At 56.3% G+C, this 19,414-nt stretch overlaps 1 long non-coding RNA gene across 1 annotated transcript; it reads right to left on the reverse strand.

The window, feature by feature from the left end:
• Nucleotides 1-702: 702 nt before the first annotated feature.
• On the reverse strand, nucleotides 703-8,264 carry LOC137202491 (uncharacterized). Its single transcript, XR_010932634.1, has 3 exons — nucleotides 7,976-8,264; nucleotides 3,713-3,754; nucleotides 703-724 (listed from the first exon to the last, which is right to left on the reverse strand). It is a non-coding gene; the product is annotated as an uncharacterized lncRNA (long non-coding RNA).
• Nucleotides 8,265-19,414: the final 11,150 nt, after the last annotated feature.

Raw genomic sequence — 19,414 nt, forward strand, 5'->3', positions numbered from 1 at the left:
ACCTTTATCTGGTCCCGTTGTGCTGTCTGTGTCATCTGCCCTTTGTACCCAAACATCCCTACGGGGTGGCAGCCTGCTCCTCACGTGTGCACACACCCTTAGTCACTGAGACAGGCACACTCACCGTCTCTTCATGAATTGTCTTCTTGGCCCTGAGCGGGGGCAGCAGGGAGGGCGGATGTCCCAGGAGGGCCTCTCTACAAACAGCCACACGCACCCGCCCTCTGCCCATTACTGCCTAGGCAGCATGGCACGGTGGCCAAGAGGCGGGCCAGGGGCAGGTCACCTTGGTTCAAATACTGCAACGGCCACTTGCTGGCCAACTTCTCAGTCCCTCGACTTCCTTCCCTGTACACTGGAGAGACAACTGTAATTGGAGGGAGGGAGGGATTTCCAAGAGGCATGGAAATTTTTAGGGGTGGTGGAAATGTTCGTCGTCTTTGCTGGTGATGATGAGCTCACGAGTATTCACACATATCTAGACTGATAAGTGCCTTACTGTAGCTCAATACAGTTGTCGAAAGATTTCTATCTACTTCACAGCATGGTCTGGAGGCTCAGATGAAGTAATCCGTGTGGAAGCACAGAGCAGGATGCCTGGGACACGGAGTACATCATTCCTTCAACAAAGCTTTTGCGTGTTCCCTCAGACACCGGCACAGACGCCGTTCCAGGCGCTGGGGAGACGGCATGATGCCGATACTGCCCTGGAGGAGCCCCCATGCTGAAGGACAGGCAGACGCATAAACAGATAAATTAGGAGACAGGGTGACAAGGGAGATGGGGTGGGGGAGATAGGAAGATAATCCCCAAACACAAGATCTGAAGTCTAGAGACTTAGAGATAAAAGCCTGCTCCGCCGGACAGCTAGGTGTTCTTGACTTTGATCTTCTGTATCCTTATTTATAATTGACAATAGCCACCACTATTATTATTGAGGTGCCTTATGGTTGGTGGTGTTCTTCCTACTCTGCACGTGGTTTCTCAATGCTCCAATGAGATATGTTTACTCTTATGAATGGAGACATCGAAGCACAGAGAGGTGAAGCAACTTGTTCAAGGTCACATAGCCACAGAGTTCAGGGTCACATAGTGGTGGAGTCAGGACTGGAACCCAAGTAGTCCAGCTGCAGAGCCCACACACTTGCTTCAGCCACCATGCTGTGCTGTGTCCTGGCGGCGATGACGATGACCGCAACGACACTTCTTACACAGGGCTTCGGTGAGCATCAAACACACGAATACCTGCAAAGCACTTTGCCAGCTGAGGGTGCTGGACCAATGTGAGCTCTGACTCACATACAAAGTGCTGTAGGAGCACAACGAGGGAGCACACAGCTCGGCCTCAGGGGGGATGTGATAGGGCAGGGCTCCTGGGAGCGGCAGCATCGGGCACCTGCGGTTTGCTGTGTCAAGCACTGGGAAAAGGAAAGGGGAAGGAGAGCCACTCCTGGCACTCTGGGACCGCCCGGCTCTTGAGTGAGGCAGACGTAAATTGAGATGGCTTTGCGCACTGGTTAGAAGCGGCAGGACTGGGACAGCAGAGGCAGCAGGGACCACATGGCACCTGGGCCTGAATGCCGTGCTGAGCAGAACCCCTTTCCTGTAGCACCTCTCCTTGCAGACACCACGCCCACGTTGAGGGTGGGGGAAGAACACCCCCTCCTTTTCCTCCTGTCAGGCTCGTCTTAGCCGACACCTCCTCCAGGAAGAGCCCCCAGACTCGGTGCTCGCTCTGGGTCCCCAGAGCACTTCCCCCACAGTATTGTCATTGTCCGTATATGGGTCTAGCACTAGACTCCAGCTATGGGTCTGCACCCATTCCAGCTCCTACCGTACAATAGTTGCTCAATAAATGTCTGCTGAAGGAACGAATGAATGAGTAAACATCTTGCCTGTTTCTTCCTGGCCTGTTGGTTCCACCCGCCTAAGGGTGGAACGAGTTGCGGGGTGGGGGGGAGCTTGTAACATGAGCCTCTAAACTGAGATGCACAGGATATCTGAGGGGCACTGCCCTCACAGACCCCGGGAAGACCCCAACCCATCTGTGGCACTGGGGTTGCTGAGGAATCAGCCTTTCCAGGAGGGCTGGGAGCAGGTTTTGCAGGGCGGGGGGCCACACTCCCATAACTCTCACCCCTTCCACTCCCAGTAGGTCTGAGCCACGTGGAAAAACGAGGGGCCACAGCCCTCAGCTAGGTGCTGGAGGGGGCCTGCCCAAGGCTGGGGGCTTTGGGACTGCGTTTAGAGCAATCTAAGCTCTCGTCCGTTTAAAACATCTCACACCATGGGATTGGGGGCTAGGGGCTGAGGAAAGAGCTGGCCTCAATCCCGCGGGCAGACTTGTGCCCTCAAGTCCAGAAGGGTGGGAATGATGTGTCCTGGGCATCGCCGCTCTGCTGCGGGAGCCCTGGGAACACCCATGCCAGGCAAGTTTGCTTTTCCCAGCTTGATGGAAGAGGAACTGGACCTCCAAACTGGGAACAGTCCAAGGCCAGGCCACAAATGACCTGAGACCCCAGCCCAGGCTGTATGATGGCAAAGGGCATCCTCTGCGCCCACGCCCTGTAGCTGCCATCAGCTCCCCCAGCCCCCTCACTGGCCGGTCCCCTGACTCCCCATCAGCAAGGCCTTTGCCCTTGCTTCACCCTCACGGTCACCCAGGGAGAGAGGTATTACATCGCATGTGCTCATTTTACAGATGAGGAAACTGAGGCTCAGAGAGGGCAAGGGACAAGGCTTCCCAGCAAAGACTGCCTGGGTTCAAAGCCCCCGCTCTGCCATTTACTAGCCTGTGACCTTGAACAAGTCACTCGACCTTTCTGAGCCTCAGTTTCCTCATCTGTAAAACGTGGATGACTATAGTAATTACCTTACGGAGTGAAATGAGTTACAACACATCCTGTGTGGAAAGCAGGAGCGGGCACTCCAAGTACGTTGTCGGTTATTCCTGTGATCATTATTATCACTCCAAGCTGCACGCGTACGTGCACGCACACACCCACCTGTGAGTTCCAGGGGCAGGGCTAGGAGTGGAGTGCACAGCTGGGAAGGCCACACGCCTGTCACCTTGGGGCGGGGGGGGGGGTGGTGTCCTCACCTAGTGCCCCACCACTTCTGTTAGAGACCCCCCACCCTGGCGAGGCCCTGGCCACTGTGGCCGTGAGTAACAAGGAGGCAGAAGAGACCCCAGGAAGGCAGATAGACAGACCCCCCGCCCCCAGGCCTAGGGAAGCCTGGAGGAGCCCACTGCACTGCCTCTGTGGCCTTGGGCCTCGTGTCCTGTATACAAAGGCAAGGGAAGCGTCGTGTTTGTTTTCCCGGGGCCAAGGCAATGCATTTTTAGCTCCTGCAGTCTCCAGACAAGGAAGAGGATGTTTGGACGGGCAGCTCTGATCTACCTGTCCTGGAAGCTGGCTGGAAATGGAGCGAAGTGCCCCAGGGTGAGGGGAGCTGGGCCAGACAGGCTGGGAGATGACCCTACCCGGGACCTGGTTGGCTCTCCCTTAGAGAAGGGTCATTCTCACTGCACCTTCTGGTGCTCACCTGCTGGGCCTGGAGCACCCTGCTAATTGTGACAAACTCACTTCCAGAGCATTCGCCCTGGGCCAGGCCCTGGGCCAAGAGTTTTACCAGAACTGACAGCATGGAGAGAAGTACAGCAATTATTACCATTTTAGCAGCAAAGGAACAAGGCTGGTTGTGTCCTTACCTGCTTCCTGGAGGGCTGGTGCTCTTGTCATCGTGTTCATACCTGGGGGAGGGGGCACTAGGGCTCAGAGAGGGATACTAGCTTGCCCAGCGTCACCCAGCAAGGAAGTCACAGTGTCAGAATTTGAATCCAGGACCGTCACGCCCAAACCCGCACTTTTGCCATCTCCCTGTTCCATGACGCCTCCCTGTGTGGCCTGGATCAGAGCCGCCGAGCTTTTCATGTCACTTTGCACGCAGAAAAGTAAACAAATTTCGCAAGCTGGATGAAGGAGGCTGTGCAGGACTGGACGCCGTGGCCCCCGGAACCCACCCACCACCCCGGGGCTGGGAAGCTGCCTGCAGGATCTGGCTTAGCCAGCCCTCTCCGAAGCAGGGTGTCCTGGCTGCCGGCTGCTGAAGATTTGACTAGGAATTCTGGAAGGGATGGCGACAGGCAGGTAACAGGCAGCCCGCCTTGGTGGGGGTCCAGCTAGGACAGCACACACACCCTTACCAGCTTTCCAGAGGAATATATTTGGAACTGCAGGAAACATAAAGGGCCTGTGCAAAGAGTGGGAACCCAGCCACAGTGTAAAAGTCACACGTTTTTCATCAATGTTTATAAGAGCAAATGCTTACATGGCACTCACTTTCTTGGCAACTCGCTCCAAGCCCTTCAGGTGTATTCACTCAGTTAAGCCTCAAGAGAGGAGCCGTGATCACTCCCATTTTACAGATGGGGAAACCAAGGCCTGGGGCAGCTCTGCAAGATCAGGGATGAGTGGGGGCAGAGCTGGGATTTGAGCCTCGGCCACTGGTGCCAACACCACTCTCTGGATATCTGCGCCCATCTGCCAGCCAGGCGAAGAGGAAAACGCCCAAGTGCCCAGTTCACCTGAGCCCTGCCCTCACTCACCCACAGAGTCTGGCCTAGCTCCACCCCTCTCTGGGGCGGGCCCTCTGGTGGGCATTGGTCTGGACCCCTTGCTGAAGGAGCCTCATGAATGATGCCCCACCGTACTGGGCGGGGGACTCTAGAGGCTGCTAGAAAGGGAATGTACGTGGGAGGTAGGCATGGTCCTGTCCTGGCCCTCCTCTCTCCCTTGCCTCAGCTTACCACCCGCATCCCCATCTCCCACCACTGCCATCAGGAAGCTCCCCTTTGGGAGGAGGTCTGACACGGCTTCAATGTTCAAGACCTTGACCACGCAGTACAAGCTGCGGGCGTTCCCAAGGGACGTCTGAGGTTCAGAGACATCGTGTGACTTGCCCAAAGTCACGCAGTGAGTCAAGGACAGAAATGGGTGACAGTCTGCCAACTCCAGGGACCCCTGGCCCTCCTCTGCAGTGGAGAGGGCCCCCAGGGCGGTGATTCTGGAAGGGTGTTCCATGGGAGAGGGCTGGAAGCACATGGGTGGGAGGGAAAGGGCTGGGTGCGGTTGGGGTTCACAAGGAATAGCCGATGGCTTATTTTTACCCCAAATCACACCTTTACTCGTGGTGTCCCCTTCATGCTCCTCTCCATCCCAGGTCTCACCCACTTCCTCACCCAGCCTGCCTGCCCGCTGGGAGCTTTTCCTGGGGGTGAGTTCTCTTCCCTTCCCCTAGCACGTTGTCCCTTCCCACCACTGCCTGGAGGTCACTTGAGACTATTGCCACGTCCTTAGGTGTGTCTTAGGTCCTCACCAGGGCGAGTTTCTTGAGGGCAGGGACTGTGAGCCGGGGTGCGGGGTGGGGGGGGGGGGGGTGCTGGGTGCAGGAGGGAAGGGTTTGGATTGATGGACAAGGACCCTGCTGGGTAAGCCCCGCAGGCCTGTCTTTGAGACCCTGCAGGTGCCAGTTACTGGCTGTATGTAATGGGCAGGGCATCGACCTCTCTGAGCCTCAGTTTCTTTGTCTGGAGTCTGCCCGGCAGGGCTCCTCTGAGGATGGAACGGGAGAAATGTTGTGAAGGCGCCAGCCCAGTGCCCGGCACCGCGCGCTCTCTCAACACGCTGTGCGGTTAGTACCTTTTCACCGTGGTCTAGACCCCCACCGTTGCTCCTCCCATGAGGCCCACCAACCAGCAGCCGCATCCCCAGGGGGCTTGTTAGAAATGCACAGTGCCAGGCCTACCCTATACCTGCAGAGTCAGAATCTGAATTTTAAGAGGAGCCCTGGTGATCCATGGGCACATTTTGAGGAGCACTGACTTAAAGCATGGGTCCCGAATGGCCCAACAGCGTGATTTCACTGCTCAACCCCTGAACCACCTGACAATCCAGGGAGAGCGAAGTATATTATCCCCATTCTACAGACAAGAAAACTGAGTCCTAGAGAGATCACACAACTTCCCTGAATCACATGGTCAGGAGGTGGCCAAGCCAGATGTAAACCAGTGCCATGGGTTTCAGAGCTACACCTGCTGGGGTAGCCGTCCTGGGCCAGTCCAGTGCTGGGCTCGGAGAAGAACAGTCTAGGACCTCAACGTGCTTATCTGCCTAATGGGGTCCCAACACACCTGGCTGTGGGGAGTATGTTCAGACGTGCCCCGTGTGGTGCCCCGGAGTTGTCCTCACAGGGAATTGGGTGTTGCATTGCCAGCTCACTTCTCTGGAGCCCCCTGCCCTTGAGAGGCTTACAGGCTGAGGCAGGCAGGTGGAAGACAGAAAGACCGAGACAACTGTACAAACATCCTCAGGTAGTGCTTATGTAAGTCAACAAGTAAACAGAGGGCAGCCCGGCGGGAGTGACTAATCGTCTTAATAGTAACCACCACGGCAGCGGGCATAACGCTCCCTGGCCACCAGGCACATCCCTGCTGAAGCCACGGAGTTGTCATCAATGGACCCAGTGGCAACTTGAGGCCCAAGGAAGCTGGGCCACCTTCCTCCTTCCTCTCCTCCTCTCCCACCCCTTCTTCGGGTCTCTGACGGGATCCCTTTCATTCTTCCTTGGGTGTGAACTGTGCCAGCCTCCACCACATCCCAGCTGTGTGACCCTTCGCTAGTTCCTGCCCTCCGGATGAGGATGATTCTGGAACCTTCCACATTTGGTCACGAGGTTAATCCAGCGACCAAATGTAGGTGCTTAGCACAGAGAGAGCGCTGGGTAAACGGGAGCTGTGGTTGTGATTCCCCTCACTTGGACAAGGCGGTCCCCACAGGTTGCCCCAGAGGGAAGCACCATGGGGATGACCATACCCTTATTACAGATGAGAAAACTGAGGCTCAGAGAGGGAAACTGACTTCTCTAAGATCACCCTGCCCGTTAGAGTTGGAGCAAAGCAGGATTTGAACTTTAGTTGCAGGACTCCCAGGGCAGTGCTCAAGGGGAGGGAAAAACAAAGGTCAGAAAGGCAGACCCCTCCGCAAGTTCCACCCACCCAGAGTGAGATCTTTTCTCCTGTGGGCTTTGGTGGGGGGGCGTGCGGAGATGGGCGTGTGTGTCTGTGTGAGGTCGGGGGAGGACATGGGTCTGTGTGCATGTGGGCATCCGTGTGTGTCCATGAAAGCACACAGGCCTGGGAGTCAGGGAGGACGAAAATGCCCCGGGGAGCCGGCGGTGGCCCACATGGGGGACACTCAGCGCCAGCCCCCGAGGTCACTGGGGCCCTGTGTGCGGACATCCGGGGGGCTTCCCCTCCCAGAAGACCACCACAGGGTGGAGGGTGCATCTCGGCCTCCACCTATCATTTCTCCGTCCATCCCCCACCTCTCCCAGCTCCTTCCTGTTTTGATGGAAGGAAAAAATTTCAGCTTTTTCCTTCTTTATTTTTCCAGACGGGTGACTCGCTCTGGAAAGGAATTCCCCCCTCCCCAAACCATCATAATACCTATGAATCGATGCCATAGATACAGGCCCATCCTGTCGTGCTGGGCTAGTCACCGCTATTTTTGGGCGCTTTATGGGGGTGGTACCCCAGGGGAGGGGATATGGTGGGAGGGGGCTCACTTGTCTCTTGCCAGTCCGCATTCCCCCTCCCAGGTTCCTCCCCTCCCCCACCCGTCCTGCCTGCCTGCGTTCTGGGAGGAGGGAAGGAAGCCTGCTTAGCCAGGGTATAAATAACTCAGGTGGTTACTCAGCTCCTGAGAACATGATAACATGAGTCATGATGTGAAATCAAGAGGAGCAGTGAACAGCCTTGGGCCGCCGCCCCGGGCAGGGCAGTGGGGCTGCAGGCGGAGGAGATCTGGTGCCCGCAGACCCGCAGTGGGCAGAGCCCAGGAGAACGGGCAAAGCTGCCATCCCACGCATGGTCTCAGACAAGCCTCTTCCTAGCTCAGACCCTCAGTTCACTCACCTGGAACCTGGGGCAGGGTGGACTGGGTGGGCTTCTTTCCCGAAGCCCTCCCTGAGCTGGGAAGAGGACGGAGAGCAGGGGCCAAGTTCTGAGCATCGAAGCATTGGGTCCTTTCCCTTCACCTGTCACAGTCAGTGGGAAGAGCAGGTCTCTTGGAACTTCTGGTCTCCTTCCCCCATTTCCAAGGCAGGTGGCCCAGGGAGTTCCCTGGGCCTCAGTGGGACTTGCAGGATGGGTGGTGGGAGTTTAGACGGGAGCACAAGGTTCCTGGACACTTGGGCTGCTGAGCCTTCCCCCACCAGGGTGGCCGTGAACGAGGGACAGTCCCCACCCTCTTTTGGCTGCCCGGCCACAGTGTGGACATGAGGCGTGGGTTCAGAAACAGGACACCCTCAGGGATCACCGGCTTAGCCAGTGGGATCAGTCCAGGCAGCTAGACCAGGCTGCTGGCCCAGTCCCGGGCTCTGGCAGGCGGGGGGTCAGAGGGCAGCCCCAGCCCACACTGCCTGCTAGCCCAAGGAAGTCCCCAGCTGCAGGCTCATCTCCAGAGCAGGGCAGGCCTGGACCCCGCGTTGCCATGGCAACAGGTTCTGGAGCCTGCGCAGGCTGAGCCACCCTCTCCTGTCCCCCTGTGGCTGCCTGGCCTGCTGGGGAGGGGGCTAAGCTGGGGACAGGGCACTTGTCCCGGTGGGAGGGCCGCAGGCTGGGGGTACAGCTGATTGCTGTGGACCCTGGATGGGAGTCAGGATACAGGGCGTCTATGTGGCCTTCGGCAGCTCATTCCTTAGATCTCAGCCCCACCCCGGCTGTAAAGTGGCAGAGCAGCGGGAAGACGAACTGCGGCCCTGGCTGCTGAGAGGGTCGCACAGCGGAGCAGCTGTGAGCAGGGCTACCCAGAGCTCCCTTCTCGTCTGTGAGGCACCCTCCTTCCCACCTTTGGCCTTAATCCCAAGGGCAGCGCCCCCAGTGTCTGCACCCCACCTGGCTCTGCCCTGCTGACCCTTGGCCTGGCTTCTCCTCCAGTAGGGAGGGGGCCGCCGCCCCCCCACCCCTGCATGCCCAGACAGCTTGGCATGGCTCAGACCCAGCCATTCAGTGGACAGCCTGCCCTCTGGCCCCTCACAAACAATGGGGACTCCAGGAATATTGTCCTGCCTGGGCTGAATCAAATGCTCTAAATTTAGCCCATCTGATGCGTCCTCTGCTTCCTGCCCCTGCTGCCCTCCTTTCAAGGCGATGAGGTCACCCCGGAACCGCCTGCCCAGCAGCCAGACCCGGGGGTTTTCCAGGTCCAGGGCTGCGCTTTTGCTCTTGGGGAACGAAAAGCCAGGGGATCAGGGGTCACGAGTCCTAGTTCCCTCTCTCCCTCCTGTCCTGCCCAGCCCTTCAGGCTGCTTGGTCCAGAGCTGAGTCTCCAGGAACTTTGCCACAAGCCTGGGCTGGGGGAGGCCTCGGAGGGAGGGAACAGCACGCACCCAGGGAAGGGGCTCACACTGACAAACCAGGGGCTTGGATGTGTTGGAAGAAACACAAAGTCTCATCACCCCGTTCAAGAAAGATGTATTGAGTGCCTGCTCTCTGCTGGGCCCAGTGCTGGGAAAGAAGATAAGCCTGCCCTCCTGGAGTAAACAGATCAGAGGAAGAAGGATAATCGGCAAGTAAACAATAAATGACCAAGATCGTCTCCATTGTGACACATGTCATGAAGGAAAGAAATCAGAGAGATGTGATCGCAAAACGTGGGCAGAGGGCCCGGCTTTAGAGAAAGGGGGCAGGGAAGGCCTCTCTAGAGGTGACCTTTGAGCTGGGTCTTGGATGACCAGAAAGAGCTATTCGAAGATCTGGGTGGCGCCAAGACCTCCAGGCTAGAGGAAGGACAAGGGCGGACGCCTTGGAGAGAAGAAACTTGTAGAGTTGGGGCAGCCAGGGGGCCAGGAGACCACTCCCAGTAGGGATAAGGGTGGGCAGTTGCAGGAAAAGGAGGCAACAGGGGCCAGATGGAGAAGAAGCCAGGGTAACATTCCCTGTGTGAGAGGCGTGCCCCTCCCCCAGGACGATGAGCCACGTGCCTGACTCACAGATTTAAGAGAATCTGTTGGCTGCTGGGTAGAGACGGGACAGCAGGGAGACCAGGGAGGACGCTGAAGCCTAATGTCTTGGCACAATGAAAGCTGTTTTCTAGAGGCACCTGCAAAATTTACCTGCTGTAGTCCTCTCATGGGTCTCTGAGGCCCAGAAAAGGTATGTGTCTTGCCCAAGGTCACACAGCAAGTTGGAGCTCTGCCTGGAAAACGTTTTATAGGAGGTAGTAAGAGGTGCCTTGCCACCTGAAAAGGATGTGTTTTTTCTCAAGAGCATCCTGTCTGAGAGGCCGCCCTCAGCCCAGTTCTGCCAGTCTGTAGGCTGTGCCGTGGGCCCTGCCTGCTCTGGTTGGGGAGGGGGTGAGTAAACTAGGGATGGCCAAGCCCCTCCCACAGTCCTCCCCCACCGCAGCCCTCTTCCCTCTCAGAAGCCCCCGCTCTCCTGCTCTGCAAGACTCCGGCGTTGGCAGGGAGCTGTGAGGGCCTCTGGAATGTGGCTTTCCGGTGCCAGCAGCAGCGTGCCAACCTTGGTAGAGGCCTCGGGGGCGGATGGGGGAATCACCGGATCTTGTCTGGAATGGGGTGGCTGTCAGCCGGGAGTCAGGGGAGGGCTGGGCCCTGCCTGCCGCTTCTCAGGTGGGGGACATCCCGCACTGAAGCGGCCCCCAGGGCTCCCAGAACTGCTGACCTGCTGTCTCTCTACTCACCATCCCTCCAGGAGCAGGGAAGCTGGTTCCCTAGCAACAGTGCCCCCATCCCACTCTTCCCTCCAGGCCCACATCCTCGGTGCCTCTAGGTTTACCCTGCAGCCCTGCTGGGGGTGAGGGGAGAGAGCGCTCTCTGAGATTCCTATTACACCAGGAGTGAGGAAAAGAGCTTTGGGCCGAAGCTGATCTAGGTTCAAATCCCATCTTGACAGTGATGGACTTTCTGGGCCTCAGTTTCCTCATCTACAAAATGAAGATGATGCCCCTGCACAAGGACATGGGGTGAGAATGCAATAAGGTACCCCCCACCCCACCCCCAGGGCCTGGCACTCTCCAGCGCTCCTTGTCTGTTGGTTCCCTCCCTCCTCTACCCTCTCCTGCTCGGTTTCCCTATCCCTGTGTCCCCTGGCCGCCTAGGGGGAATAGTAAGCTTCTTTGCTGTGCTGGGACCAGAGACCGGGAGAGATGGGACACCGGAGTGGCCAGGGGCAGTGCAGCACCTGGTTAGGGTCCTGGCTCAGGAGCCAGACAGACCTCTGTTGAGTCCTGGCTCCTCCACTGATGAGCTGTGTGGCCTTGACCAAGTTACTAAACCTCTCTGAGCCTTGATTTCCTCACTTGTCCAGTGGTAATAATAATAGTGCCTTCTCCACCAGAGCCATCGGGACATAGCTATCATTGTTAGCGGGTAGGGGAAAGAGGGTATTGGGGTGCTAGTGTACCCTAGCAGCCCTAGGTTGTTGGAAGCATCTGATGAGGGTGAGAGGCACACTTGAGTGGCTGAGGAGAGAGTAGTCAGCACCCAGACACCCACCCTCCTGTGCCTCTCATGGCAGGAAAGCTGAGGGGCCAGCAATTCTCTGGGGACCCCCCGCACTCCCAGCTTTGCTGGTGGTGGAGCTGGTGAGGTCTCCTTTGCCAGCCAGATGCCCTTCAGGCCCCCTCCCCCCCTCTGCCAGCAGGGCCCAGGCCAAGATGCCTTTATTTTTAAACCTGCAAACAATGCTTGTCCAGGCACGGCCTCCTGCAGAGGACAGAGAGCGAGGATGGGCTGGAAGCCGCACTTCCGAGGCCGGCACTCCTCACCTCCAGACAGGTGCCAAGGGGACATGGCCCTCCCACTGACAGGAGCACAGGGTCTGCTCGGGTTCCTCCCACCCCAGGCCTTGACCCTGGACCCTCAGGGGTCCAGATTCCAGAGTCTTCCGTAGTCCCTGTTCCCCTGGCTGGGACAAGCCGCCACCATCAGTTGGGCCTGGATGAGGCACACCTGCTGTGTTTCGGTCCCCACAAGGGCCAGTCCCAAGAATGACTGTAGGACCCAGGACATCCGGCCCCTCACAGGGGCTGGCTCCGATTCCCGTTCCAGCCCAGAGCCCCCTCAAGGCCAGGCTGGACACTCCGCACCTTTGGAAAGGCTCCCCGCCCAGTGCCCTTGATCCACCGCTGCCCACGCACACCTCCCTCTGCCCACAGCTCTCCAGAAAACTCCCGCTGAGTCTGTTCAGCAGGAGGGCGGTGCACTTGGCAGTCACCGGCCGCTCAACACTCCTGGAGGGCGGGGCCAGAGCAGCGGACCAGGAGTCAGGGAAGTGGGGTCTAGTCCTGGTTGTGCCATTAACCTCCACGTGACCTTGAGCAAGACCCATAACCATCCCTCTCCCTCAGTTTCCTCTTCTGCAGAACAGGGGTAATCGACCCACCCTACTCCCATCTCAGGGTGGGAGACAGCTTTGTAAGCTCTGAGGTGGGGACGTGTGTGGGACACAGGGCCTCTGGATGGGCAGGAGACACTGGAAACCGGTGTCCCCAGTACCTGCTGGTCTCTATGAAGAGCCACAGACACCAGACCCCAGAGCCTGGCTTCAGATCCCGGCCCTCTGTAGGTGGGGCAACTACCCAGCTCCCCATCTGTAAAATGGGATCGTGACCTGTCTCCAAGGGCTGCTGGGAAGACTGATTCGCATCAGCTCTTATCACGTGTGTGGGAGAGCCAAGAGGTACATGTGTGTGAGTGTGCCCGGGTGTGCACACGCCTCCTCCTGCTGGCATCTCCTCCTGCTGGGACCCTACACCCAGAGCCTGGCTCCACCCCGGGCCACTGGGGAACAGCCTCAAAGGGAGACCTCTCGAATGTATAAAGAAGATGTGGTACATATATGCAATAGAATATTACTCAGCCGTAAAAAAGAACGAAATAATGCCATTTGCAGCAACGTGGATGGACCTAGAGATTGTCATACTGAGTGAAGTAAGTCAGAGAAAGACAATTATCATATGATATCACTTATATGTGGAATCTGAAAAAAAATGGTACAAATGAACTTATTTACAAAACAGAAATAGAGTCACAGATGTAGAAAACGAACTTATGGCTACCAGGGGGGAAAGTGGGGAGTGGGGATAAATTGGGAGATTAGGATTGACATATACACACTACTATATATAAAATAGATCACTAATAGGGACCTACTGTATAGCACAGGGAACTCTATTCCATACTCTGTAATGACCTATATGGGAAAAGAATCTAAAAAAGGAGTGGATATATGTATATGAATAACTGATTCACTTTGCTGTACAGCAGAAACTAACACAACATCATAAATCAACTAGACTCCAATAAACATTTTTTTAAAAGGGAGACCTCTGGGAGGGAGAAATGGTGAGGGGACAGGTCACTGAAGGCCTCAAAATGGGCTGTCTCTCCTGTCTCCCAGGCAGCTTTGAAGTTCCCCATAGCAGCACTGCCTGTTATAGTTCCTGTAGTTATTTCATCTGCCGTCTCTCCGCACCCATGAGGAACGAGATCTTGTCTGTTTTGTCCACTGCTATGCCTCAGTGCCTAGACCAGTGCCAGGCACACAGTAGGTGTTCAACAAGTACGTGGATGGATAGTTTTGTTGTCGGCTCTATCAAGGCGTCATGCACATACATGAAAGTCACCAGCTGTCAAGCCTCAAACGTGTACAGTGGGGTAACCACCACCTCCACCAGGATGGAGAACATTTTCTCACCCTAAAGGTCCCTTCGGGGCCCTTCCTAGTGAATCTCACCCCTCGCCCCTGGCAACCACTGGCCTGCCTTCTAGTACGGTCATGTTGCACTTTCTAGAATTCTGTGTAAGCAGGGGAGTGACGTGATCACACCTGCATTTGACGAGGCAGTGCCAGCTGCTGTGTGGGTCCTGGTGAGGAGGGCCGAGGGGGATGGAGGGACCCGGCAGGATGGAGGTGACGGTGACAGACCTGGTCCAGGAAAGGTGGAGGGTTTGAGAGGAACCCTCGGACCAGGTGAGCAACTGGCTGTGGCGGCCGAGGCGAGGTTTCCACTGGAGCAGCTGACCAGAGGCTGAGAGGAGCGGAGACTGAGGGGGCCGTCACGGAGCACGAGCTCAGGAGACGTCGCTGGCCTGCCTGGGAGAGAGATGCGCCCAGAGGCACCTGAGCGCATGGGTGTGCATGCACTCACAAGCACAAGCACACCTGTGCACACACACAAGGAAGAGGGCAGCCCAGGCTCAGGCAGATGGCCGCCGAGAGGCACAGCTGCTCAAAGCCTGGCTGTTCCCATCTTCCCTGCAGAGGAGAACCTCTCCAGGCTGCACAGAACGGAGCGAACATGGTTGGCAAGAAGTGGGGAGGGGAAGCTCTCGTTCACTGAGGCCCGGCCCTGTGAGAGGCATGGCTCACGTGGAAGGAATCCCATCCTTAGGGTGTAGCTGCTCCCTCTTACAGATGAGGAAGCGGAGGTGTGAACACACTGAGTGATTCGGTATCCTTGCATTCGGTATTCATGCTCTTCTTACAGCACAACCTTGACCTTTCTCCCGTGGAGACACGCTCCTCCCGTGTTCCCTCTCCTCCAATCTGGATGGACTTGGAATTTGCAAAAGCAATGCTCTGTGGTTTCTGAGCAAGGTCAGAAAATGCAGTGCACCTTCTGCAGGGTTCTCTTGGGACACTCATCTCTGGGGCTCTGAGGGTCACCATGCTGGGAGGAAGCCCAACCAGCCCACATAGAGAGACCAAACAGAAGGGCCCAGAGAGGACAGGAGGAGGAGAAAGACACCCGGCCAGCACACACTGCAGCCACTGGCTGCAACTGCATGAGGGACCCTAAGCCAGGCCACCCAGCCAAGCCCTTCACAAATTCATGACTCACAGAAACTATGAGAAATAATAGAATTGTTCTTGGGCTTCCCTGGTGGCTCAGTGGTTGAGAGTCCGCCTGCCGATGCAGGGGACACGGGTTCGTGCCCCGGTCCGGGAGGATCCCACGTGCCGCGGAGCGGCTGGGCCCGTGAGCCATGGCCACTGAGGCTGTGCGCCAGGAGCCTGTGTTCCGCAACGGGAGAGGCCACAACAGTGAGAGGCCCGCGTACCGCAAAAAAAAAAAAAAAAAAAAAAACCACAACAACAAAATAATAATAATAAAATGGTTCTTGTTGTTTTAAGCTGCTAAGTGTGGGGTTGGTTCATTATGTAGCTGTAACTAATTAGAACATGACCCATTGCAAATCCTGTTGGACTGATGTTCAAAATAATCCAGAATCCGGGCTTCCCTGGTGGTGCAGTGGTTAAGAATCTGCCTGCCAATGCAGGGGACATGGGTACAAGCCCTGGTCCGGAAAGATCCCACTTCCGTGGAGCAAGTAAGCCCGTGCGCCACAACTACTGAGCCCATGTGCCACAACTATTGAGCCTGCACTCTAGAACCCGTGCTCCGCAACAGGAGAAGCCACCGCAATGAGAAGCCTGCGCACCGCAACAAAGAGTAGCCCCCACTCTCCGCAACTAGAGAAAGCCCACGCGCAGTAACGAAGACCCAACACAGCCAAAAATAAATTAAAAAGAAAAAATCCAGAATCCAACTGCTTCTCACATCTCCACCCACCACCCTAATCTGGGCCACCATTACCTCTTGCCTGGACAACTCAGTAGCCTGCTGACTGGTCTCCCTGCTTCTGCCCTCGACCCCGCGGTCTGTTCTCTGCACCGCAGCCAGAGCGCACCCGTGGAGCAGAGACACCTCTTCTCAATGCCCGCCAGTGTCTCCCATCTCCCTCAAGACCTGACGGCGACCCACAGGCCCTACACGCGCTGCCCCCACGACCTATCTGACCTCAGCTCCCCCGACTCTCCCCTCCTTCACTCCACTCCAGCAGTTTCCCCAAACTCATCAAGCACATTCCTTCTCAGAGCCCTTGCTCATGCTATCCCTTCTGCCTAGGATTGCTTTTCCTCCCAGAGGTCTTCCTGGCTCGCTCCCTCACCCCTTCAACTCTCAAAACAAGTGAGGAAATTGGCAGGCAGTGGGGCTTCCCTGGTGGCGCAGTGGTCAAGAACCCGCCTGCCAATGCTGGGGACACGGATTCGAGCCCTGGTCTGGGAAGATCCCACATGCCTGGAGCAACTAAGTCCGCGAGCCACAACTACGGAAGCCCGCGAGCCACAACTACGGAAGCCCGCGCGCCTAGAGCCCGTGCTCCGCAACAAGCCAAGCGCCGCAATGAGATGCCCGCGCACCGCAACGAACAGTAGCCCCCGCTCGCCGCAACTAGAGAAAGCCCGCACGCAGCAATGAAGACCCAACGCAGCCCAAAATAAATAAATAAATTTATTTAAAAAAAAAAAAACAGGCAGGCAGTGATGCGGGCAATAATGTACAATTAAGTGGTCCTGGGTTGGGGAAGGGGGGTGGGGAGGGGGCAGTGCAGCGCAGAGGGGTCGGGTGTTTTCTCTGAGCAGGTGACATTTAAGAGGTGAATGATTAAAAGAAGAGAGCCATTTGAGGCAGAGGGAACAGCAGGTGCAAAGGCCCTGAGATAGGAAGGAGCTGTATGCATTGGAGAAACAGCAACATGGCCAGTGGGAAGTGAGTGAGGAAGCAGCAGCAGGAGATGCCGTCAGAGGAGCCCGGCCGCTGGGTCTACTTCCCTCTCCCCTTCCTGCCTCTGACAGACTAGCACTTGCAGAACTGCCCGTCCCACCCACCCCCAGGTCCGAGCTAGGGTGCTGCTCTGCCACCGCCCCTCCTGCCTTGTGACCTCAGCCCCACCCAGCCCCAGTCCCCAGCCCCCACTTCCCCTTCCACTTGTGACCTGGGAAGGCAGGAACCACATCCTTCATAAACTGCATCTCCTCTCCCTCACTCCCTCCTGGACTTCCAGAGTGGATGGCAGTGGACAGAGCAGCTGGCCCCCAGTCAGTGGCTGACTCCCTTTTGACTCCCATCTGCCTTCCCACCCCTTCCCACCCACTGGCCCCCGGTGGCGTCAGACCCTGGTAGCCTCCTCTCCTTCCCTTTCAGCAACCCTCCTAGAAACCATGGGGGTTCCCCAAATGCATCAGCCGTTCCCTGGGCCCAGAACACCCTTTCTTCCCTCCTCCCTCTGACCAAATCTCAGCTGTCACCTCCTCCTGAAAGTCCCTGGGTTATGAGCAGAAGGTGGGTCCTGCCCATCTCTGTACCCCAGGGCCGGGTGTAGGGCCTGGCACCAAGAAGGAGCTTAGTAGATGGATGGATAAGTGAATGGACAAACGAGGAAGTTACCTGGGTCCACTTGGTGTGTCATCCACTGGCCTGTGCTGGGCACAGAAGTTAGGGATGACGATGACAGACCCTCTCGCATTCAAGTGCGCAGACTCCATTCCCCAAAGCCAGGGTTCTGGAGCAGGTCTGGGCTCTGCACTCATTTACTGTGTGACCTTGGGAAGCCACTGGCCTGTGCTGAGCTCTCCTCATTTGCCAAAGCAGCAGCTGGAAGAGGCTAAATGATCTCAAAGCATCAGGGTCACAAGTGTGGACTCGAGCCAGGCGGCCTGGACTCAAATCCTGGCCCTGCCCCCATGCCAGCTGTGTGACCGTGGGCGAGTTCCTTAACCCCTCTTGTCCTCCAGCTCCCCATCTGTAGGTGCTGAAGAGCTTCAGGGCGTATCTCGCAGAATTTGTCTGAAGATTCACAGCTGTGGCTCCTGTGGAAAGCACTGGACACGTGTTAACCATCAGGTTAATTAGACCATAATTAGGTCTGAGGTCCTTGATCTGCGTCTAACGGGACGTGACAGGTTTGTTGGACACATCTACTGTGTGTCAGAGTAGGAGGCTGGGAGTGTCCAGGACTGAGGTTCTGAGGTCTCTTGGGGCACCGAGGATGGGGCGACTGTCACTCCTGGCTGGAGGCATGGGACGCATCACTCATACGTGCGGGCTGCGCACACACAGGCGCTCTTTTTCGTGTACACACTGCCTGCCCGAAAGCAGTCTCTGCCCTTCCCCACACCGCTGGACCCTCTGAGGGGTCAAATGTGAAAGTGGGTGCTGAGGGAAACTGAGGGTAATCCCATCGTGCAGACTGAGCTTCCAGAGACCTGCTGGGACATGTCCCCCCAAACCACCCATCCTACCCCACACTCTCCCAGGGAATGACGGACCGGAAATGAGGTCGCAGGCCACACATGGGAGGTTCCAGGGACCCCAGCCAGTAAGGGGCTGCCTCTCAGACTCCTGTGTCCCTGCCCCTGAGGGCCAGGGTGAGATGGCCTCATGTGAACAGAGAGAGTTTAGGAATCTTAGTGACCACTGTGTCCAGAGCCTGTGGCATAGGGGAAGCTGAGGCCACGAAGGCTGAGTGACTTGCCCAAGGTCACACAGCAGTGGGGGCAGAGCTGGGATCAGAACCCAGAATTCCAAGCCCCTAGCCCTGCTCCGCCTCCACACACTGACGCATTTCTGGAAATTACCCCAGTTTTACTTTCCAAAATGAGTCAGGAACATCTGTACCTCAGGGGCCAAAAATACTCCCAAGGACTCCCTAACAAAGACGCTGACATCTTCCCGAGGTGTCTGAAAGCAGAAATGGCCTTCCCAGGAGCTGATAATGATGCCATTGCGTTCATTCGGTCAGAGTTCCGGAAGTCTTAGAAAGCCACGTTCTTGTGCTGTTCTTGCTACTGTAAAGTAGGGAACCAGGCCCCATTTGCCAGGGGACACCACTGAAGCCCGAAGGGGTGGAGTGATTTGCCCAGGGTCACACAGCCCTGGTTCTGAACTCGGATTCCAACCCCAAGCCCAGAACCTTCTCTGACTCCCTGGAGGTGAGTTTGACCTTCCCTCTCAGAGATCTCGGCAGATCTTAGGCTGCATAGACTCCCACTCCCAAATTCAAATTCTTTTTCATTTTTAATGTCTTTACTATAAAAGCAACAATACATGTTCACTTACGAAAAATGCACAAAAGTCAAAATAAGGAAGAAAAAATCACCACTCACAGCCCCACCACCCAGGACAATCATTGTTAAGGTTTAATGTATTTCCTTCCATAGTTTTTTGTTTGGGACCTTTTTTTAAACCTGGCTGAGATCATACTGTATATTAAAAGAAAAAAAACAAAACGGTGGTATCCTGCCTTTTTGACTTGCCATTATATCACGGGCACTTTTCTGGTTATTTTACTCCCTATAACCTCGTTTCTTTTTCCTCTTCTCTGAATCTCATTTTTATTGGCTGCCTAATATTTTGTCAAGTGGAAGTTCCATAGTTTATTTAGCCATTCCCTTATTGTCGGACATCTCAGTTATTTCCAGTTTTTCAATGTTATAAATAATATATTTTGGTTGGGCGTCCCTGGTGGCGCAGTGGTTGGGAGT

Source organism: Pseudorca crassidens, chromosome 11 (assembly GCF_039906515.1).
Source record: "Pseudorca crassidens isolate mPseCra1 chromosome 11, mPseCra1.hap1, whole genome shotgun sequence".
Taxonomy (NCBI): Eukaryota; Metazoa; Chordata; class Mammalia; order Artiodactyla; family Delphinidae; genus Pseudorca; species Pseudorca crassidens.